Below are 24,859 nucleotides of genomic sequence, written 5' to 3' on the forward strand. Positions count from 1 at the left end.
CTCATCAGTTTTCTCTGAGTTGTAGCTTATCTAAAACAGAAGCTCTGCGTTGTCTGATGTTTTAATGGTACATTGGTTCAGCTCTGATTCAAGGGGCAAAATGCTCTGAGCAGAGTAGATAACTTTCACAGTACTTTGCTGTTCCTTTAGGGCTCTGCCATTTGATCTGTAACTAGGATGAATGCAGTTTAAACACTGTGATCCCACCAGATTGCAACCCATAACCACACAGCTGCATGACTCAGTTTTCCAGAGAGGAAGGAAAGCAACACAAATGTGAAAAATAGTGAAAAGGCTTTTTTTATACTTCTGAAATGCTTTAGGCTTTTATTTCTTTAATTTTTTTTCATTGATTTTCTTGCAGCAGTGTTAGCAGCAGTGTTGGATGGTTTGCAGTATTTACAAGAAGAGAAATGGTTTACAGCTTATCAGTATTCATCAGTTATTTGTGGATTCCTGTAATGTACAAAACTATTAGTCAGATGTAGTGAATGGTTTTGATAAATTGCCTTCTTCTGTGGTTAGTACATAAAAATAATAAAAAAATTGCTTCATTGTGTTTTTCATGAGATTTTAATAGTTAGCCCCACTAGTCCCGAGGTAGCTCAGATTACATTAACATTTTCATTATCATTGCAGATTTTCAGGCTTCTGTGGACGAAGTAAAATCTCATAGCCTGGGAAGGAGTGAGGCACAGAAGAATGCTTCTGCAGCCATTCTTCTTCTAGGAAGGCACTCTCAGCTTGGTTGCTTGCTGATGAGCCCTGCGTGCTTCCCTGAGGGTTTCCTTACATCTTTATAAGCATCCTGACACTACCATGGCACCACTGTGTCAGGGCCACGGCAAGATTACTCAGCCTCAATGCTTTTTGAAATGATTTACAGTACCAGCACAGAGTTTTGTATTTATTTCTCAAACCATTCTGTACACAGTTGTCATGGTTTAACCACAGCTGGCAACTAAGCACCATGCAGCTGCTTGCTCACTTCCCCCCAGTGGAATGGGGTAGAGAATCACAGAATCATAGAATGGTTTGGGTATGAAGGGACCTTAAAGATCATCTAGTTCCAACCCCTCTGCCAGAGGCAGGAAAACCAGTCAGAAGAGTAAAACTGGGGGATATTGTGGGTTGAGATACAGACAGTTTAATGGGATAGAAAAGGGATAAAAAAAAAAAAAAGAAGGTAACAATAATGATTAAAAAAAAGAGTATATGAAATAAGAGATGCACAATGCAACTGCTCCCCAGCTGCTGACCAATGTCCAGCCAGTTGCCAAGCAGTGGCCCCAGCCAGCTTTGCTCCCAGTTTCTTTACTGAGCATAAAGCTATGGTCTGAAATATCCCTTTGGTCAGTTGGGGTCAGTTGTCCTCCCAACTTTTTGTGCACCCCCTGCCTACTCACTGGCAAGGCATGACAAGCTGAAAAGTCCTTGTCTTAGTATAAACACAATTTAACAGTAACTAAAAACATCAGTGTATTATCAACATTATTCTCATACTAGCTAGTAGGAAGAAAATTAACTCTGTCCCAGCTGAAATCAGGACAACACTTTGTACAATATCTTTAAATTGATGTAAATATGGAAGAAATATGTCACCATATATGCTTTGGATCTCTTCTCTCAAGATTTGCCATGTTGTGGGTAAATCAAGGTGAAAATGAGATTTATTCTTCTGGTAAGAGGGATGTAAGGTTCATGGTAGAGAAGTGCACCTTGTGTTTTCTGTAATTTGACGAAGGTGGAGAAGAGGGAAGGGACTGAGTTGTTGTTCAAGTGGGCTTTTTTCTGTTACCTCAGCTGGACTTGTCAAGCCATCTTCAGTTGGGAACGCTCTAAAGGGAGGAATGCAGAGCACAGCTATGAGGAAGACCATATTTAATTTAATGCTCTATTCCATTATTTCTGGCCAGCTGCAATGTGGCACTGAGAAGGTGCTGGAGTCCCCATGCAGATTTTTACTTTCCACAAGGGGTGTTACAAGAAGAAGGAGAGGAAGGAAGTCTGATGAAAAATGAAAGTAAATATAATGACTCCTTTTTAAATAAATGAATTCTGAAGTTCAGATCTTAGGCCTCAGTATAGGTAGTACATCACTTTTGAAAATTGTCATTCTTTTTGCTAACTATTTTAAAATGAGGTATCACATATAATGAGTGCAGAAGTTTTAGGCATTTGTTTTTAATGTGGTTTTCTGTTTGTCTTTCCCTCTGCCTTCTAGTTTTGTTGTGTATTAAGCAGTTTCAAGCAAACATGAAAGGTGAAATATCAATTACATTAGCTTCAGAAACATCTCATGACAGTCAGTAGCTGGTATTCACCCATACAGATCCTGCTCTTGTTGGGGGAAACACAAGGTTCAGCTGTTGTTAATCTTCTCCCCTTGTTAGTGGATGGGTAGTTAACAGCCTGTACAGCCTGGGCCAGACAGGTGGAGGCATGAGAAGGAAATATTGGAGGGCCTGAAAAACCTTAGCAAAAGAGCTGAAAGTAGTTCAGTAGAAGGCTAGAGGAGAGAAAGACAGGAGCAAAGGAAAGAGCTAGGAAATCACAGAGGTAAGAGTAAGGGCAAAAGTGCAGATATCCAGAGAAAGCAGAGGCTGAGGTGACCTGGGATGGATGTCTGATGTCTGTGGTGAGGCAAGTTAGAGGCAGGAGAGAAATCTGTGGGAAATCAGATAGTGCGTAGAACAAGCTTGTGAAATGTATGATCTGTTTGAACATTAATAATTTATGTTTAGGAGTGTATATATAACAATCTGGGACAGAACATCCTCCTTCTTTTCTCTCTGTGACCTATAGGCCAAAAATGTACTTTGACTTTTACTGGAAGATTAAAAACTGAACCTCAGGGTAGCACCTGGGGCAGGGTGCAGTCATGTTATAGAGGAAGATGTAAGGAGCTGCGTGTTCACATCTGCTGGCCCAGAACCAGAACAGCTGACAGAACTTTTTTTTAATTTTAGCCTGGAGTAAAGGAGGCTCAGGGGAGACCTAATTGCTCTCTGCAACTACCTGAAGGGAGGTTGTAGAGAGGTGGGTGTCAGTGTCTTCTCCCAAGTAACAAGCAGTAGGAACAAACAATCAAGAGGAGAAGGCTTCAAATTGTGCCAGGGGAGGTTTAGATTGGATATTAGGAAAATTTCATCACCAGAAGTATTGTCAAGCTTTGGAACAGGCTGCCCCTGGAGGTGGTGGAGTCACCATCCCTGGAGGTACTTTGAAGACTTGTAGATGTGGTGCTTAAAGACATGGTTTAACGATGGATTTGGCAGTGCTAGGTTAGCAGTTAGACTCGATGATCTTAAATGTCTTTTCCAACCTAAATGATTCTGTGATTCTAAAGTACCAAACTATAGATCAATGATCCTAGCTGACATGGGGTGAATCTAGATTTCTGCTTTGAGGATCTCTAATACCCAGTACAGATTGCAGAAGTGAGGCCTAGAAGAGTATGGGAGATGTATTTTTCAAGTACTCATGGCATGCAAAAAATGGACTGGCTCAATTTCACACTGAAATCATCCACGTGTTGCAACAGTATGGCAGATTATTTTTGCTTTAGAAATCTCAGTATGACATTTTATGTTTATTTGATCCTTCTATTTTTAAAAGACTTGCTAGTAATTTATTTTGGCAATAGAAAGGAAGACTGCCCTGTTAGCTATGGGATATCACCTCTTTCCTAGATGGCCTTGAAAGGTGTTGAAATCTAAGATCTGGTTGTGCATTTGTGGAGTTTACTAGCTTACCAAAGGAGGTCTTGGTTTCAGTCTCTTGAAGGCACTTGAGGGCAGAACCCCTGGTAGCATCTTGTGGCTTTCCGTGAATGATTGCCTTGATGCCACTTGAAAGGATATGGGTACCAGGGTGCTCATGGATGTCGTCATGGTTCTTAGTCAATGCTAGTATCCAACTGGTTGTTTTTAGTAATTTACCCATCTTTGCAGTTACTGATTTAGCATAAAATCTTGTGAATGAAAACCCAAATGTAATAACAATTGTTTGAACATTCTGCACTGAGAGATCATGGTTTCATTACACAACATAAAGCATGATATAAAGGCATCACAGGTTTGCCCTGAATTTGGTCAGTTTAAATCAGACTTTTTAACATTTCGCAGGTTTTGATTCTGTCATTAATTTGTTATTTATCATGTATGTGTGAGTATTTGGGGAAGGGGGTTGTTTGTTCAGGGCTTTTGGTTTTGTTTTGGATTTAACAAGATTTAAGAATGAAATTTCCTTCAGTGCCTACAAACAGTGTGATGTAAAGAAGGTATAGGCATACATCTGGAGTGTCTGGCTTTGGTCAGTTTAAATCAGCTGTATAGTTTTGTAAACTTTCCTAGCATTTAATTCTGTATACTTCAGAAAATAGTTTTGTGTAGCTACATGTTTCACTAAACTGCTTTTACTGCTTTGTGTTAAAGCAAATAAACTAATCACCAGAAAAGACTCATCTCCCTTATGTGACTTTTAGAGAATAGTATGGGTCACTGAGCATGCAACCTTCTGTGTATCACGAGGATTTGATATCCTCTTAAAATTTGGCTTCTATTGACTTTGTAACCATGAAGCTAATAACCCTCTTCCTGCTCAGCCAGGTCTGTGTTTTGAATGGAAAGAACTGCAAGTTAAAACAGTAGATGAAGGCTGGTATTGATGTTGGCCTTTTCTGATGCATGTTTATTGCATCTGCACCATCAAAAATTAAACTAAAATTGCTATGAAAAGAAGAAAAACTTCAAAACTAGCAGGCAAGCTTGTCAGTCCCTAAGAATTACCCACCAATACGTTTTATGTGACTGGGAAAAATCTCTTTCCATCGTTATAAAACGGAGTACCTACATGTCAGTCAGGATGCGTTAATGGTAGGTTAGGTTCACTTTCTTTTTCCTTCTTGTGATTCTTAACTATGTTTCTTCTGTAAATTTTGTATTTCTTAACCTTTTTTTTACTTTTTTTCTTTTGTTTCTGGAGGTGATCATTCATTCTAAAAGCCTGGGAGTGATGTTTCCAAAAGCAGGTAAGTACTATGATAAAAAATTTATGCTTTAATGAGTAATATCACTGTCTTGATATTTATTCATTATGCCTACTCATTATGTCTTTTGTAAATATGATTCTTAATGCCACCTTTGTTTGTTGGAAAGAATACATTGATGTGAATGTTTATGGCCCAGATCTGAAGATGCTATAGAATAATTTCATTCATATACCATTATTATTAGGGTTCATAGCTAACTCAGATGAAGTCCACTCTGTAGATGTCTAGGAGAAAGAAACAGTGTGTATTCTAAATAAACATTTTTTCCACTTTACATTAGTATTAAATCATAAGTTGTTTTATTCTAGGAAAAAGCTGAATAACTGAAACCAATAATATCTCAAATTGCAGAATATTTATTTTCATATTTATTCTTTACCTTTTTTCAGTGTTGTCCAGTCAGCTAAGGAAAAATTTGATATTAAGTGGAGACAACAGGTCTCAAAAGAAAAGTTTCCATTTTCAAGTCATATAGAACCTCTTTTACAAAGTATTGTTATCTTAGTGATATTTCTTTAATGTCAGCTTGAAGGAAATAAGAATATATTGTTAATACCTTTAACTCTATGTAAAGAATGCAATTCCATTGGAATGGAAGCAGCATATTAAAGTGTGTTCAATGTCACAACAGTATATAAAGATCTGCTTCAAGTATTCCTGCTTTATGGGAATTATTACTGAAGAAAAATGTATATGATAGCAGTTGAGTTAGCTTCTAAACTTCAATACGGTAACACTGCCTCACTTAGAGTTCATCAGCTGTCAAATGAATGAGTACATACTCAAGCGAACATGGTGGGCACAGGCATAGGAAATTTTCAAACCTTCCTCAGTTAGCTAGTTAGAAAACCCTAACATTGTGAAATGGAAAAGGCAATAATTAATATGAAAAAAGGAAAATGAAAAAAAATTGTGAAAAGAGCTATTTTTTCTTGATAATGTAAACTTCATCAACATAATGGTAACTGTGAGTTTGTTAATGCTAACATCCACCAAAATCAGTGGAATTACTATAATAAAAAGGAAAATTAAGCCCAATGGCTTACAATTTGAAAAGATAAAAAGCGTTTTAAAAAATAATGCCAGTAGTAGGTATGGTGTTTGCTGTTCTCACAGGCATGTTTGTCTCTTCTTTTGGAATCCAATTTTGAAAAATTGATACAATTAATTGTTAGAGTGTATTGCATTCTCACCACCATATCAAGTGTTTCCCCATGTTAGTGAAAAGCTTGGTTGTGTTTTCTCTTTGTTTACTAATTAACCAAATTTGAAAACCTGATCGGAGAGAGAGGATCAGACAGAAATTCCACATTTTCAGGTAACTATTTCTGGGGCCCTTATGGTGATATGAAGGTCTGGTCACACCAGCACCACAGACTGGTCACAGTGACAGAAGCTGTATGCACTTAAATGCAGTGAGTAGTGTGTTACTTTCCTGGTGATTTAAGAAATTAACTGTTTTATCTTTGAAAAGTCTAGTATGCATTTATTACTTTGTATAGTCTAATATATGCATGGAAAGCTTCTGTTGACGCAGTATGCCCTGATGGCTCTGCCTGCGCTGTTGTGATGCATCATGTCCACAAAATATATACTGCATGTGCCAAAAGGTATCCATTTACTTGACAGACTAACAGTTCTTCAATAATCATTATGGCACCACGATCTGGAATTTAAAGACCACTGAATTGATAAAAGTGGGAGAAACTTATTTATTTCAGAGATTATGTTGCCATACAAAATCTGATGTAAAGAATTGAAATACTCTGTTCCCTTTCACCTGAGAATCTCAAACCAGTTCAGATATTTTCTTTAAACGCCTTTTGTCTTTGGGAACAGGAATTAAGATTAAAAATAAATTATATAAATGGCGAGATTTGTAGAATACATGTTTTATCCTCAACTTTCATGACTGGTCAGGTTAAAGCTCTGAGTTTATTCTTCCATAGGTGGGAGACATCTTTCTTTCAAAGACCCCACCTTAGGACCTGTAATAGTTGGTGCTTTAATTAATATTATTTAATTAGAGCACATGAACAAGATTCGTTCCAAAGCAGTATGATAAATTCAGAAAGGTCTATATAATCATTCTAAAAATAACAGGGTGTAATTCATGTAACTGCTGTTGCAAATGAGTCTGAGGGACCGGTGTTGTGGTACAGTGCTCTGAAAATGCAGCTGGATTCACGGAACTTCTTAATAATGCTATTGAAACTTATTGACATGAAAATGGAATGTCTGTAAGTGTGTTAGGTAAGCATTAACTTCTCACCTTCTCACTATTGTTTTTCCTCACTTTGATTTCTTTGCTGACTACTTTTTTCCCAGAACTTCACATAGAGAAATTTAAACTTCAAGTGTCATTACTTTACTGAAACTAATTTGTCCTTATTATTCCTCATTACTTTTTATCTTGTAATTGCTCTTTAGAGTTTCATACAATCTGCGTATTACATCCCTCTATGCGTGCTTTAGTAGTCAGGATATTTTTTTTTTTATAAGCAGTATGGTCAATATATACAAACAGTAAGCACCAACCTTATTTGCTATCTGCAGTAATTGGATTCTGCATTTAATTACATATGGTAATGACATTTTAAGCACCTTATGCAGGTGTTGGGGGGAAGGTTTATGAAATGTTTAGCAACGTTAAGAAAGTTTAAGCTTCTGGAGCATTGCCAAATTTCAGAGGTGCCTTTCAACTCCAAATTGCAGTTTTCATGTGAGGATAATTATAGCTATGGCCACCTGGACTGCTCCCATTGGAGTTGGGAAGAGCAGAGGAGTAAGCCTGTCTGCAAGCCACATTTCCCATATTTTTTTCTTTGTACATATTTTGATTTAAAATTATTCCAGACATGTTTTGGGTTGTGTCCTGATCCCTAAACATACTGCATGGCCATTTTTTTGTGGTTGTGTGCTGGTCAAAACTATTATTATGTACTGGCAAGTGTAGCTGAGATTGGGTGACCTTGGAAAAGATACCTGAATTATGTTGATGGCCTTTTTGATCTTGGGGAAGTTTTAATTTGTATCTATAATTCCAGCCTGAAAAAATTAGATGGAGATTTGTTTTAGAGTTAATGGGAAAATATAAAGCCAGTCAAATGAGTTGCCTTCTCCTTTGTTCATTAATCATGTAACTTCTCCTGGAAAAACTTTTTTCCTAACAATGGCATTTAAGAGTTAGCATTTCCAATATCAAGATACATTCTTCTGTTTCTTCTGTCCTTTTTAAAAGAAAGTGAAAGAGGCAGCAGTTTCATATGTCCTGCACAAACCTAATTCAGTTCTTAATTTCTCTTCCTTTTCTTTCCTTTCTACAGAACCTCTACTTATTAGTACAAAAGACCAAAGGCTTATCCCACCTGTGCTTGCACAGTGCTGATTGCCTACGTTCTGCCAGCCAGGTCAGGGTGCCTGAGCTGCTGTTAGGGGGCTTAGGCTGTTCTGGTTGGAGCATAGCTTTATTTCTGAGATTGATCTTGATTCTTCATCTCTAATGGCCTTTCTGGTGTGAAATCCTGGCTTTAGTGATGTCAACAGGACTTCAGTTCTGAGAACTTCCAGGCTTTTGAATTGCCATTTAAGAAGCATATATTTATTGTGTTATACTGTAGCATTTTGCCCTGCAAATAGGTGTGAGATGACATGCATACCTTGGGGGTTCAACCTAAATGACTCTATGATTGTGCGGTATGTAGAACATTCTGCCTATGAAATGTAAAAACAAGCAAATATCTTTAAAACTGTTGTGAATGAAAGTAAAAAAAAATGAAGAAAAGCTAAAGGCGAAGCTCACACTAATACTTTTCTTGCTTGTCTGTACCAAATTAACAAGCTGACCTTTTCTAAGTATTATAATGTCAGAGTGATTGGCATGCCACAGCTAAGATTTAATTCTCCTTGTAGGGGATCTGACCTCAGGCTGGACATATAGATCTGCTTTACATTGCAATTACAAGATTGGGTACTTTTATAGATAAACGGTTTCTGTATTTTTGCATATATAGAAAGAATATTCTAGATCGCTCATAAATGAATTCATAAATAGTCTTTAATACATGGAGGTCATTGCAGTTCATTGCATTGATTCTGTCTAGACTGTGGCAGTACTTTTCACTCTTCATACTCAATGTGGAAATCAACTTCTTGTGTGAAGTCGTCTCAGTTTCTCTACAGTTATACAAAAGACATAGGGAAAGGTCCTACAAATTAATCATGACAGTTATTACCTTGGTTTTAATTTTTCAGGAATATTATTTTTTCCTCAATTTTGCACATAGCTTGTTCTTCAAATGCTTCATCATCTCCTTATTTCTGTGTGAGAGCCTGGACATTGAGCTTGTCTCAAACACATTCCATATATTACATTACATTCCATACATACACATTACATTCCATAGTGTGAGTCAGAGACAGAAAACTGAGCTTGTCTCAGGCAAGTCCCATTTGCATTTGACCATGGGAGGCCTTGATAGGATTGTTCTGACCCCTTTGTTTGAAGCTGATTAAGCCTCCACAAGAATGTGAAAGGATGACTGAAGAATGAGCTGACAAGAGCATGGACACAAGGATATGAGGGACAATAACCCTCAGGGAATCCCATCTTTAGAACTGAAATTAGTATAATTAACTAATTAATCACTGGTCTTCAGTAAATTGACAAGTATCCAGTGAACATGCTGAGAAGTTAATTTTCAATGTTGTTCCCCTTCTCTATAAAGGGACTTATACGGGAACAATCTTCAAATTGTCACCACGGACTCTGGGGGAAATTCATACTGCCTCCCACTCACCCACCACATGGAGAAGCCAATGACTGTTCTGGCACTGTGCTTTGGGAAGAGTCAAACGACAGCAATCTATGGATTCAAAGGTATATTTTCTGAAATGTTTTGCACTGGTAGAACCTATGTTACAGAAAGTGTTTACAACTCTTCCCATTGTCCCCATTTGTAAATACCATGATATCTTAGGTAACTTTGGTCAGGACATGGATCCTTTTTATTTTTAGTCTCTTCATTTTGCGGGAGAAAAACCCCACAATCCAAACAATGCAAACCAAGCCCATCCAAGCAAACCCTGGGTTTTTATATGAAGGAGGATCCCTTCTTTAACAAAGAGCCCTCAAAAAATGTTGATAGATTTTTTTTTTGTTGTTGTTGTTAGTCTGTGGGCAAAATTCTTGAATAATTTTATTTGCTAATGAGGTGCTTTCTCCCCCAACTCCCCATTTTAATGAAAAACAAATTGTAAAATATTTTGAATAAATATTTTCTTTAGGATGTGTGATACACAGTAAATGCCTAAGTAGTTTTGTCTACCAGGATATTTAGGAAACAGCAAATCCTCCTTAAGATCCTCATTCCATGCATAAAACATCACAGAGGTTTCTGTGGACTGATGTATCTATACCTCTGGACTGTGCTCCATGTTCAGGGTTTTACCCTGTGCAAGCTGGTAGATAGATTACAGTTAGAAAAAAAATAATCAATATTTCACAGAGAGGATTTTAGTGATTAAAGTTAATTCCCTCTCATCTCCCTAGTATGGTGGAAAATATTAAAATTAATAGTAAATGTTCCCTGGGTCAGGTACACCCCTCGGAAGACATACCCTGTGCATCAGAGAGTTATGCCACTACCTTTTCCTCAGGAAAAATAATAAGTACTGGTGGCTCAAAATGGCAATTTGTACTACGATTTTATTTAATGATTTCTTTCCTGAGCTCAATTTACTTAGCCAGAAAGCATTCTTCTCCTCAGGAAGTTATTCTTAATGTGTTCTGTAGGTTTTCTTAAATAAAAAGTAATATTTGTACTTAAAGTTTACACCCACAGAAAATATTCTACAGGTGTGAGTTAAAAAAAAAAAAAAAGCAAGTCCTTGGCTGAAGCTAAGGTAATGTGGGTTGTATACAGTATGATAGAGAGAAGAAGGGCCATTTTCTTTTTAAATCAAACATTGCCCTTGAAATGTTGGGAAAACTTCATGGGAATTTTGGAAAAGGGCCTTCTGCCTTGTGTTAGGAAAACTGCTGAAGCTGTCAATGTTAATTTTGTCACAACACTGACAGACTCACTCCCAGCAAATGGAGAGTATAAACATTAAGAGAAATTTATACTTTCTTAATTACAACTGTGCTGCTCTTTTGTGGGTCCAGCACCAGGCTGGCTTCCCTAGGTACCAGGCTAAGATGTTTATGCTATAAACTCAGCCTCCATGGAGCAGCTCTCAGTGGAGACACCATGGGAGCCCTGGAGTAGCGGGGTGGTTTTCCAGGTGAGTGGCACTGGAGGGAGCAGGAGTCTTCTGGGGGAAGTTGGAATAACAGTGATTCTTTGGAAAACTAGAGGGAATCATTTGATGAACTCTAATAAACCAGCCTCCCAGAAGAAAAGTGATTTCAAGGAAAGACCAACTATCGCATTTGTCTCAGCTGTAGAAAAGTGAGAGATGAACAAAGAAGGCAGATCAGGGAGTGGTAATGGTTTATGGTGTCTTTGCCACAGCTGATGCATGTTTGTTTTCACTTCTCACCTCCCTGTGCAACCTCAGGCTGTGCTCTGTATTCTGTCCTTGTTTATATGTGATATCGCAGAAAGAAGAAAAGGTCCCATTAGGTTTTACTTGAAAGGTCATAATGAAGTTATTTTCCTTTAATCTGAGGGATTTGAACCATAGCAAAAGAAAATAAAATTTAAAAATCTGTCCTAAGTAACCCCACTAACCTGAGCATTTCACAGAGAAATGAAGTTAAACATTGAATTGTATGTTGGACAATTAACGGCAAAATTGCTCAACTCATTTTCCATTCACTAGTGTCAGTTGTTCTCTCCATGAAAGAGAATTAATTTCTCCACACTTAAGAGATGATCCTGCAAGTTTTAGCCTGCCATTAAAAAAAAGCACCAACCCCCTAACCCCCACCCCCCCCCCCCGAAAAACAAACCCAAACAAAAAAACAAATGTTGGGGTATATTTAAACCACTTTAAATCAACACACTGAAAATATTCTTATTGCGAAGTATGTGGGTAATCCCATCCCAGCTGGTAAATGCATTGGGGTATCACATATGTCACTGAGCTCCTGGGGCTCCAGTGTCTCAGCTAAGCTATGGCAACTGACCCTAGATATGTTTACCTGTTCTAAATACAGAATAATGCTCTAAGCATTGTATAAAAAGGCTTTTCCCCATATTTGGTTTGGGTTAAGAGAGCATACCTTGTCATTTCAGTTTAGCTGACTTACTTCTTAAGCTGCAGGAACTCAACTGTACGGCTGAGCTTTAAGTACCTTTTTGTAACTTCAAGCGTAAGCTTATGTGGTTTGCTGAGGCAGGGCTTACATTTTGAAATTAATGCTAACATATATGCATGAGCTTAGTTTCAAGCACTGTCAGTATTCACACTGGATGTGGTTTTAACCATTGAGAGGCTGAACAGTAAAGAAGAAACAAACCTAGTGGGATAGGCTTCCCTGTAACTGTAATACATTAAAATTTGCAGAATCAGGTCTGCAGGTTCAAATACATCCTATTTTATGTTACTATTTTACGGCTTTGACAATGTTACCTGTTCATTTTGTCACTTTCAATTTTTTTTTTCTTTTGTTACTAGTAAGGTGTTTCAGATTAATTTTCAGATTTTATTCTCTGTTGATCAGGAGGAAAAAAAAAAAAGAAGTATCTATACAGTCTTAACATGAATATTGACCACAAGGTGAGCAGGACCCTCTTTTTTGTCAGAAGCTTGCTTGTCAGCATGCCGGTGATAGATCAGATGTAAAGAAAATCACTTCTGCAAAACCAATTTGCTAAGGGGCTTGTAAAATCCATTTTTAAAAAGTTACTCAGGTGAAAAGTGAAGGACCAGCCAACCAGATATTTTGATCTTCTCTTCAAGGTCAAAACCTGATTACTAATTCATCAAATACCTTACTGGTAGCGCTGTTTGAAGAGCAAACAACTCTGTGCAGATGTTCTACGTAATAATTCTAATGCTATGTAAAGATGGGTAGGGTAGGAGCAAACAGAATTTTTTACTTACTTTTGGCAATGCTACAATCATAGGAGCTGTGGTCTTCAAAGCACTGGCAGCCCAGTTCAGTACATTGTCCGTTGCCATTACAAAAAGCAGGACACCAGAAGACAGTGAGGATTTCTTGCTGGTTTTCTACATGAAACACACTGTTTCTGTTCCCTAGTACTCTTCTTTCACATTCATTTTCCAAAAGGGCTATCAGTGCCCTCACTGAAGCCACATCATCTTTGAGCTGCAAATCTAAAAGGCATATATCAATTGCCTCATCCATCTGTTATCCAAGGAGAGCTTCACACACTAAGCCAATGGTGGAATTTGCAAGAATTTGGTGGCAAATCTCCAGAGCTTTGGCAGCTGTTAGGCCGTTGGGCGTGGGCCATGACAGTGGAAGCTTCATCCGATCCCCTTCAAAGTAATCCTCTTGGAAAAAATATGCAAAGCTCTCCGAGTCTCTCTGGCTTGGGCCATGCAATGGGTGAAAGGTTGAGTATTCATAATAGTTATCTTGCCTTTTTGCTCTCCTTGGAGCTTTTGTTGGTTTGGTAGATTTAATGGAACTGTTTCTTTTCATGGAAATATTGTGTGCAAGAGGTTTTAATTGGTCCTTGGGGCTACCTCGCTTTTGGACTGATTTAGGCACATGTCGTTGATCAAAAGACTTGGTCGACAGCTTCTCATCTTGTTTTAAAGCAGACTCTATTTCTAAGTGAGTGACAAACTCTGACGTAGCATCTAGATATGGGATTGCAGAGCTGTAATCCACATGACCATAATGGCAACCAGAGGACTGTGGGAAGGGTGTCTGAAAGGCATTCAGCATGTTTCTGGACTTGGTGTTCTCCTTCTGACATCTGCAGTAATTCTTTCTTTCCTTCACCTCAGAAAGTGCTGGAGTCTTATCAAATAAACTCTTTCCTGAAGGTATTCTGATTTAAAAATAGAAAAAGATTAGAGGAAGGAAACATTCAACAAATTAGTTTACAATAGCAAGTAAGCTTTCTTTCCCTGAGGCTGGGGAATGTATAAATTCCCAATCTACCAAAGTACTTAAGAAAATGCTTAAATTCAATCTCTGTTTTCTTTAGTTGCTTTTGCACTGCCCTTCTTGAGTTGTCCTGTACATTTTTAAGCACTACATGGGGACATTTTAACAACAGATGCTTAAGTGCGTTGCTGGAGCATTGCCTAGCTATTTGACTTCTCTTTGCAGAACCTCCTTTAAGATGCAGGTTACACTTTTCATATTATACACGAAATAAGGCCTTGGATTTGTCCCTGGTGTGACCTTGGTACTGCTTGGAGAACAATAATAAAAAAAAGTTTTATTTGTTTCAAGTGCTTTCTTATGAAAATCAAATGTTTTTTTTCCTCTAAAATATTTTTATGCATATTTCATTTCATTCTTGCCTTCCAATGGAGCTTTCTTTGCATTTTTCTTTTGACAAAGCAGTTTTCTATTGATCATAAGGCTAGACTATCAAATAAGGTGAAGTGATTGCTTTTTTTCCCCCCTTTTTAATTTAGTCCAGCTTTTATGATGGATGAACTTTATAGCGAGTTCAGTTTGAATAAACAGCCATAATTAAAGTTTCTTCAGAATTTTCATGAGTGTAAAATTATTGACCTTATTTGTGCAGCACAAGAGGAATCCTGGAGCTTCATAGCAAAGGATATGCTTCTTGTCTCAATAGTTTGCAGCACTTTACTTCCAGCCAAATTTGAAATAACACAAAAATTTTAAATTATTTTGGCATTAATTTTGTCTTGCAGCCAGAAGATAGAAGATACTTCAGGAAAGTGAAAGTATTTGCAACATTTTGGAGCTACTAGATACTTTTGTACAAAATGCAATTGCCTTTATCAAGGTTTTCCAAAATACATTGAAAATGGCATATATGATTTTGACCATTGATACATACTAACTTTTAAATAAAACATCACAATGACACAAGAAAAATTAACCAATTTCTCCTTCTGAAACACAAGCCCAGACATTTATGAAACCATTTTTCCTAGTGTGTGAGCACAGCAGAACACAATGTGATACAAGACGGTGTTCATGCTCACAGAAATGCACAAGCTCTTCTGCACTTCGCTACGGTCTCGGATGTTAAAACACATTTGGTGACTGAGGGAGTGCTGGTCCTTTGGAGAATGCAGTTTAGTGTCTGAGTCAGCGCCCCTACATGCCCTGTTCCCCTGGCTCTGCAAGGTGGTGCTACCTGCAGCTGGAGCTGCCCAGACTCACATCATGAGCTAACTGCAAACTGAAACTAAAGCAGAAGTAACTCTTACTTTGAGGGAATACTACATAAACTGGAGTCCAGGGTAATTATCACATGATAGATAGATAGATAGATAGATAGATAGATAGATAGATATCACATAAACTGCTCCAGAATCAGGACAGAAACTGAAAACAAAAATGAAAATTTCAGTAAACTGAAGCTCTTTTGTCTTGATACTTTATTAAAACAAATTCTTTTGTTATTCCCATGTGAAACCAAATACCTCCCATCCATCCCATCCTGGTCAACAGGATGGGGATGTATGGTGTGGAAAGGATGGACCCACTGGAAACCACATCCTTCCTCACAGGCATGCGCATATAGACAGCACCTCAGTGAGCTAGGATGTGCCATCGCCTACATAAGATGGCTAGACTATCATTCCTGTTAGCTGCCCATTATAATCAACGAAGAACTAAAGACAAGTTTTTCAAACTGAGTTGGCTATTATCATAGAGAAAGACTCCAAAATCAATAGCATTCCTGCTGGTTTCTTAAAAGACTTGAAAAAAATAATTTGCAGAATTTATTTTACCTACTTAAAATAATGTTTTAAAATTCAGATCTTCTTTGTCTGGGTGTTGTTTAAGGGCTGGGAGGCTCTGATGTTGTTTTATTGTTTAAAAGTCTCATTAGAAAACTGGTCTTTAAAAGAGATCTGTGCCATTCAGAGCCCTGCAGATGCTTGAGGTGGAAGCCAGGAAAAGAGCTGACCTGCCAGATGGTGGGCACTCAGACTAGCTTCACATGCTGAAGAAAACCTAACATGCTTTCAGTGTTACTAAAAATAAAATTAAAAAGAGCAGCAGAAAAATCATCCTCTCAGTTTTGTTTTTTTACTGTGTCATTTCTCCATGGATAGATCAGAGACCAGTCCATTCTCCTCTGGAGATGACTTTAGCCTTTTCACCGGCTTGTTTTTTTAACGAGGGTCTGGAGGGTTCTTGAGAATCCACCCTTGAGAGTACTGCAAGGTGAAACTCATCACCTCTCTTGCCATTCTCACTTAGTAGGAGCTTTTCCTGCCTTCCCTGAAGTATCTCCATTATATGTGCCAAGCACTAGAAAACTCCTCAATGTTTTACAAGTAAAATCCTATATAGTGTGCTTTGGCTTCTGATCTTTCAACAAACTTGCCTTGGACTGGTCATTCTAAGGATCTTATTAGCCCCTTTTTGTGTAGCCAGCAGTTGGTTGGCTCCTGCAGCAAGCTAGTTCTCCGTTGCCTTTCCAGAAGTAAGCGCTCACTGATAATCACATCATTAAGATGTTAAAGATGGCTATTGTATTCTAAATAGTACAGTTTGTAAATACAGGACAAAATTGCCATTAAATTGCCATTCCTTAGGCCCATTTAATATAAACAGAATATGGTAGAGTGGTTTGTTTATTTTCTGAAATGCAGTGGGTCTAAATATTTATAAGTATTTGTGAATTTTTACAAATAAATCTATTAAAAAATCTATTAAAAAAATCAATTGAAAAATTGTGCTAAATTCACATGCACATATTAAAAGGTATGTTAAGGTGGTATGCCTTATTTTTCCTTATTTACAAAACATACTTCACAAACAAACCTATACAGTCAACCTATTAGGAGCACTTAATGTTCAGCAACAGGAATGAAAATGTTCAGCTATAGGAGCTAATAAGGGTAGGGATAGGGGTAGAGGTAATGATAGGGATTGGGTTTGGGATTGGGATAGGGTTAAGAACAGGGATATGGACAGGAACAGGAGCAAGAACAATGATGTGTTAGAGCACCAGACTCCTGGCTTTGGTTCCAGACCATCTGTCTCAGAAAGTGCAAGTTTTCAAACCTCACTGTCATAATTAGTAGAGTCGATAGTAAGTTTTAGCATGGTAGATGTATTACCACACTTTGTCAAAATGTAATATTTAATCTATACTCACATACTGTAATTAGTGTTCAGGAATAAAAGAACAAGGGAAATACCAAACTCTTAATTAATCACTATTGTCAGTTAACCAAGTTTTCTAATATGGGTGAGAACTGCATTTTGTTTAACAGCTGAGTGGGATCTTAACACAGGTGTTTACATCACATCATTTGCAAATATAAAACCTCTCTCAGTAGCTGCTTATGTGTTTTGTGCTTATGTGTTTAAGCCTCCTTGCTGGTAGGGTGGTAATAGTTTTCCAGGCTTCCCTCGCTAGATTAAGAAGATGTCTCTGTCAGGTCATTAGGGGAATATGTAATGAAATAAACCCATCAACACCCCCTGAAACAGTGCTACAAAGCATCTCCCATGGGGGATCCTCTCTGGCTTTGTACTTCCACTCCTCTATGAAGTTTTCCTCAGGCACATTGTTCAGGTCGTTGTGACTGATCCCGTCAAAGAGACCACACAAACCTCTGGTGCTGTTGAAGTCGCTGCCCAGCATCCTCACTGTCAGACCCATTCCCCACTCGCTCACATCAGCTCGAACAAACGCTCCTGAAGGGAACAGGATCTAAAAAGGCAGAAAAAAACCGACTGAATTAAAGCTGTCCCAAGCTTTTTATGCAATAAAAACTGTCCCTTTCTATAAACAAAAATATCAAAGTAGGACATTGGTGATGGCAGAGGTAATTTAAGATCATCTAGATACACTATAAATATTTATTTGTGCTATTATTTAGCTTGCTTTCAGTTTCTATGGCACTAATAGCTGATAGCATTACATAAATATGAAACTGCATGAGTACTTTCTTTTTAAATTAATAATTACATCCATTGAAGTTTTCCCACTGGGAAGTTACCAGCGAATTTTTGAAGTGATTTCCATGACAATAAGACCACCCTTGTGTCTTTGCCTGGGAAATAATTTCTTTCAGATAAACTGCCAAGTCTGAAAAACAGCTTTCTTCCCGCTGAAAAATTGTTTCATTTTCCAAGGCCGGATTACCCAGAAAATGATTGTGCTTTAAAGTGTATAAAGCAATTTTCTCATTAAAGAACTTGTGGAAGACTTACACTGACCTTTAAAAGAAAAAAAGATCTTGAGGTTAAGACAAAGAAGTAACTGTGTGGATAATGGATTTTTCAGATTGGTGTCCCAACCAAATAATAAAAAAAAAAGAAAAAAGGAAAAGAAAAGAAAAAATCTCTTCAACTGAAATGTGGTTTGTTTGTTTGCTTTATTTTCACAGGTAAAAATGAAAGTTATTTTGAAAATGATCTGGGCCATGAGTAGGAGCACTCTATCCTGATAAGTAACCTTATTTGTTTTTTTATCCAAAATTAAATGTTTTCAGTTAATCTTAAAAAGTACATTAAATAGTTGGAAACATCTCATTACAATAATACCAAAATAATTATTTGCCTTTTTCTAAGTGACCCCTGAGTAAGTATAATTTATGCAGCCAAATAATGGCTGTTCATTTTTTTTTTTCCAGTGGGGATTTTTTGGTCCTTTATATGTTCTTCCTCAGCAAATCTATTCACATTTGTGAAGAAGCAACTAGGTTATATTTGTATTTCTGTGCTGGACTCCAAAGTTTGCATTTTGGTTGAACTAAACAATAACCTTCCCCATTTTAGCTTCCCAGTCATCTTTTCAGGTATGAGAGTACTTCCTGAGGAGCTTTCCATGAGTGATTTCGTTGTTCAGCTGCAAACTACCACTGATTGCAAGAACAGCTGGGGACGTTATGTTTTGTACTCAGGTCCTCTGTGTTTTGACGAGGGCATTTAAAGCATCCTTTAAAAAAAAAGATATTTGACTTGGTGAATAATGGAAGTTATAATGTAAATAAATAAAGTTCTTTGAATACAACAGAAGGTCTTGGTTGCATGTCCACCTTGGCTGCATCTCCACCTTGGATGTACCTTCACCTTGGCTGTATGTTTTGCTTCCCAAAGTAAGCTTAAAAATGTAATAGGTAGAGCAGGAGATCTGCAGCTGACACAGTGCTGGGTAGGATCTGATTTCCTTCTTCAGATAAATATGTGCCTTCTAATTACATGCTTTACTACAGGGAGGAGCATTTCCTACAAGGCTGCATATAAAACCCTTGCAATCATGACTGTATTAGCTGCTTCAGTCTTCCATGCTGTCTGGATTAATTTATCTAGATGTGGATTTATTTCAGTTATTTGGAGAGCCATAACTCTTTCTCCTCCTCAGCCTGCCTCAGGCAAGGTATCCCATCTGCTACTAAAGAGCTAAAAACTGTCCAGGTTTTCTGTAACCCACCTGGATTTAACGCTGCCAATTGGTTGAGGCTTCAAAGAAGCTTTTGTGAGACCTCAGTTTGCAGAGATATACAGTGACTGGCTGCTGGAAGCTGTTACCTTGCACAGAAAAGAAAGTGACTTAACCCATTCAAAGCATCAGCCTGAAAAAGCGTGGAAGCCACAGGGGAGCCAGCTCCTGCACTGTGCAAGATTGGCTGTCGAGCAAATTGGGATGCAGCATGCACTGTGGCCTGATTAGGGATCGTGTTTGTTGCTGCACAGCTCCTACACATTCCCATTCAGATCAGGGAAGGATTCAAATTCATGTCCTGGGTATGTCACGATTTGTTGTGTTGAGACATGAAGTGTAAATGAGAATAGAGATTCCTTGCAAAGTTTATTCTAGTAATAAAAGAATAATTATATAGCATTCAGTTGCAGAATTAAATTACAGCTTGCTTCCAGCCTTTTCTTTATTCTATAATTAACAGATATTCAATTACTGCTTTACTAATATCTATTGCAAGCGATATCACAAGAACAGCCAAGCACAGGCACTCCCTGCATCATTCTGGCTCTACTGTGGATCCGTCTTCATTCAAAACATTTCCTGGCAACAAATCTTGATAATAACAACTGTAAGATAAAATTATCTTCTTGGTCATAATTTATGGCTCTTCTCACCGAAACCCTTGGTGCAGCCTGCTTTTATTCTTCCAGTGACTTCATTGGATTAGTGTGGATACTCATGCAAAGCACCTTGTGGCCATATATATTTTAGGCAAATACTTGAAATTATACCAAATGTGCATTTGCAGCCCATTTTCATGGCTTTTGGGTGCTATCTGGATCTGATTAATATTGCCTCACTATTCCTCTCTGAAACTACATTATTCTGCTACCTCTGATCTTTCCTTGAATATTTATATCATAAGCTCTGCAAAGTAATTTGCTTTATACAATACAGTTGGGTAGTGCCTAGCATAAACAAACTGAGAGTGGATTGCCGTACTGCAGAGAGTAACAATGCTAGCACTCTGCTATGTCTCTGAGTAATTTCCAGAGCTATTTGTTTTGTTTTACAGTTTGTTAAACTAACAGTTCAACCAGCTTCTTCCCTGCATCTTGTTTTTTGGTATATTTCCATGCAGGCACTCTTGTGGCTTCAGATAGATATATTTTTAGTGACTTCATTAGTAATTCAGAAATATTAATCTCACATTTTTAAAGGACAACAACAACAAAAGTACTTAAATATCCACACACTGTTATTTTTTTCCCTCTGTAAGACTTTAAGATTTTGACATGTGGTGATGCTTCAGTGCTTCTGATGGCTGACTGGGGTCTGGTCTCCTGGAAATGGCCATTGCAGGTGTCCAGCACCACAGTGTCACCCCCTTCTCGTGCAGCCACACCACAATTGCAAGTGGTGGCAGAGCGGTGGCCTCCACAATCCCACTGCCAAACATGCACTTCAAATGCCCTCAACACACTCTGGCACAAAAGGAAGGTGCCAATTTTATAGTTATCGTAGTGCCTAAACAGCAACAAACGAAAAAGAGGACTCAGAGACCCAGTACATCCACCTGTGATGGGTGTTTGTTGGTACTGTACAACAGCACTCCTTAATCAGACCAGTGTACTGGCTGGCCTTGAAGGAGGGAAAATCAACCCAAGGGGAAACGTTTCTCCAGCACTGTAACCGAAGGAATGCTGTCGCAGTTATTAGCTGGAAGTATATAAGAACTCATGTGAAAAGCAGGTAGCTGTTTCCCAGCTGCTGCTATGGCAATGGGAATGGATAAAAAGGATATACATTTGATAAAGAGCAAATGGAAAAAGTCCCTGCCTCCAGGCCTTAATAAATATGTTTTGGTGCTAATCAAATGCTTTACAGCATGATATTCTTCAAAGCAAAATCAGTCCTCAGATAGCCTTTTCTGTGACTAATCACTAACTTTTATAAGACTGACTGTGGCTAGGTGAATACTTCATATGAAAAACTGGGATTCTGCTGAAAACCTGTTAAAATGAAGTTGGTTCCTCCCCTCAACAACTTTCCTGTAAGCACGACTTTTACTCTAAATGGATTGACAATCAGCACAGTGCAGTGTGTTGAACAATTTGAGATTTTTATCTCTCTTTACAGAAAGTCCTTGCTCCATCTGAGCAAGCAGAATAACTTTAACTTTGCAAGTTCTTGCCCTCTGCATGAAACAGGTAAAACTCATCCCACCTGCAGCCCTTTGGGTTTTCTCCACAGGGACCTGTGAGAGGATGCTCCTCTGCTTGTTCTTTGTTTTCTTATTCCAAAAGCTTGCCTTATTCTTACTCTATTTTATTCTAATGTGATGTATAAAAGTGAAGAAAACAATAACTTTATACTTTGTATATGTTTGGAGTTTTCTTCTCACCAGCCAACAGCTTCCATCTTTAAAAACAATGGACGCTTCTACTTACTTTTAAGGCACTGCATTTAGGTTTAAACATGATTTCTCTGAAATTAAGTAATATGGAAGCTAAGCTATAAACTTATAATCGTAAGCATGATTAATTTCTTCAATGAAAAGATAATATGTAAAAAGGAATGTATAAAATGCCACAGCTAAATAACAGTTTTATTTTTAAGCATGGCCATACAAGCATCAATATTTTTTCAGTCTATTAGTGTTTCCTATACAGAGGAACAAATGGCTCAAGAACCACATTTTTGTTAGCATGTATGTATCTGCATTTTATTTCTCTTCAGATTAAAAGCCATAAAAAGCTATGTAGCTTAAAACACAGTAAGAGTTTAAACTCCAGCTGATTTTCTCTGCTAGAAAATACATCTGACTTCATCTTTCATCTTAGAAAACTTAGTGAAGTTGGCCATAAATCAATAAGATTTTGAATGATTCTGTCTCATTTTCTAATCAGGTACATAAATTCTAAGTACACTGAGTAGATGCTGTTGCTAAGATTGATTAGAACTAAGGACAACATAAAAGAAAAGATAATCTCTTTTAGCATCAACTACTAGCTCCATTTAGACATCTTCACAAGAGGGACAGAGGATACAGGATATTTTATGAGAATCACCTTCCATGTTTTCCTTTAACAGGGGGAGCTTAGAAGGAGAGGGGTTTAGAGAGGTTGATGGAAAATAGCGCATCAAAATGGCCGTAGCCAGACTAATCAGCTGTATGTGGTAAATAAAACTGTATTAGCATATGCATATAAATATCATTGCTATTATGGGAGCTATTTACTGCTTAATAAGCATTGACACCCCATCCTACTTTCCTGTAAACCACTTATTGTCCTTCATGTAAGTCATGGCATAGATTGCATAGTGGTTAATAAATCAGCAATGTGTCTAAATTGAAGTTTTCAATTTACTTGAACGGATAATTGCAGTCAGGTAAAATTTTGTGGTGTTTAAACATCTGTAATTCTCATAATGATTCTTTGGACAACATTTGAGAAATTGCTTGTGGCACTAAAAGCATGAAGTAGAGTTACTGGAGTTTTTGCACAAGGGAGCTCTGTGTATTTTTTGTGAGCTGGGTGCCACTACTTCTATCTGAATTGGCCTCCACAGTTCACTTCCTCATCCTGCTTCACTAACAGTCTGCAGCAATGGATCTACTGGGTGGAAAGGGATTGCTTCCCCATATATGTGTTTGGGTTGTTTTTCAAGGGATGCAGGAAGTTCTTGTCTAGCATGAAGTCATGGCTCAAATTGTGCTCTTAATCCAAGAATTATAAAATACTCCTAAGTCTTTGGTTTTGACAGCAAGATGTTATAGGAATTAATTCAGTTGATTTATTGTAAGAGAGTGACAGAAAGGGATATAAATATGTAAAAACAATTGCTACTAGTAGTGTTAGATTAACTAACACAATGGGTTTAGTATTCACAGAATCACAGAATCATTAGGTTTGGAAGGGTCCTCTGGAGACCGTCTAGTCCAAACCCAGCCAAGGCAGGAACTAGGGCAGGTTGCGCAGGAATATGTCCAGGTGGGTTTTGAATTCCTGCAGAGAGGGAGACTCCACAACCTCCCAAGGCAGCCTGTTCCAGTGCTCTGCCACCCTCAACATAAAGGAATTCTCCATGTTGAGGAAGCTCTGCTTCATCTTTTTATTAATTCAGTTATTAATGCTGCTGCTCCTAAAGATTTTCCAACACAGTTTTGGCACCAAAAAAATTGATTTGTTGATATGTCCCCCCAGGCTCCCTCTTTCCTTGCTTGTAAGATCTATTTTTTGCTAGTTGTGACCCTAGGAAGTGTTGGGTGATGCTGGAGGATGTTCTCTGGTTTCAGAGTGCTCACCACTAATGAACTAATGATGTTGTTCTTGGAGACCAAAGCTGTTGGTTTACATTCACAGTGTCCTGGGTTCAGCAGTAGCAGTCATGTTTTTTCCTTTGTGTTAACTGGTGCAGTGCTGTGTTTTGACTTCTAGTTTGAGAACAGCGTTGGTGAAGCCGATGTTGTCGGTTGTTGCTAAGTGATGTTTACCCTGACCAAGGACTCTGTGAGGCTCATGCTCTGCCAGGGAGGAGGGGAAGCTGTGAGGAAGCAGAGACGGGGCGCCTGACCCGGGCTAGCCGGGGAGGTATTCCATACCACAGCACGTCATGCCCGGGGTGGGGGGGTAACTGGGAGTTACCCGGAAGGACAGGAGCTTCCGGGTGGAACTCGTTTTTCTTGGCCGGTGGTATCGTATTCTCTTCCCTTGTTATTTTCCCTTATCATTGTTTTAGCTGATAGTAGCGGTGGTGATTTGTTGCTGGACTGTTCTTGTCTCAACCCGTAGGAGTTGCACTCTCTCGATCCTCCTCCCCGTTCCTCCGGGAGCGGGGAAGGGGAGAGCCCCGGTGCAGGGGGGGGGGAGACGGACACGGACCTTGATTGTTGTCAGCTCGGCACCACTCACTGGGAGTGAGTGAACAAGTTACCTGACTGGGTTTAAACCACGACAGTTCTTTTTGGCGCCCAACGTGGGGCACGAGGGGTTGAGATAAGAACAGATCTGACTGGATTGATAGTCACTCGTCACAATGCTGATTTATTGGCTCTCAAGGTTTTTCCTCTTGATCTCACAGTTTCAGTATACCATATCTTACGTCCATCCGGTATTGGCTGTATTAGTGTTTTTCAAGTGTGGGGCTTGGGCTAAGGTTTTTATCCCATTGTACTTTATGGTAATGACTTGTAATACAATAGAATCATTGATCATGAAACTGATCTGGTTTATGTTCCCAGTGTGGTCACCACCTTTATACTTTGGGAGGTATATGA

The 24,859-nt window shown here is 38.3% G+C and overlaps 1 pseudogene; it reads right to left on the reverse strand.

The window, feature by feature from the left end:
• The window catches only part of LOC133273954 (von Willebrand factor D and EGF domain-containing protein-like), a 190,506-nt pseudogene that overhangs the window by 84,032 nt on the left and 81,615 nt on the right, over window positions 1-24,859 (reverse strand).

This window comes from Pezoporus flaviventris, unplaced genomic scaffold (genome assembly GCF_033815535.1).
Source record: "Pezoporus flaviventris isolate CSIRO_AGI_PZ_B2104156 unplaced genomic scaffold, CSIRO_AGI_Pfla_v1 ptg000001l, whole genome shotgun sequence".
NCBI lineage: Eukaryota > Metazoa > Chordata > Aves > Psittaciformes > Psittacidae > Pezoporus > Pezoporus flaviventris.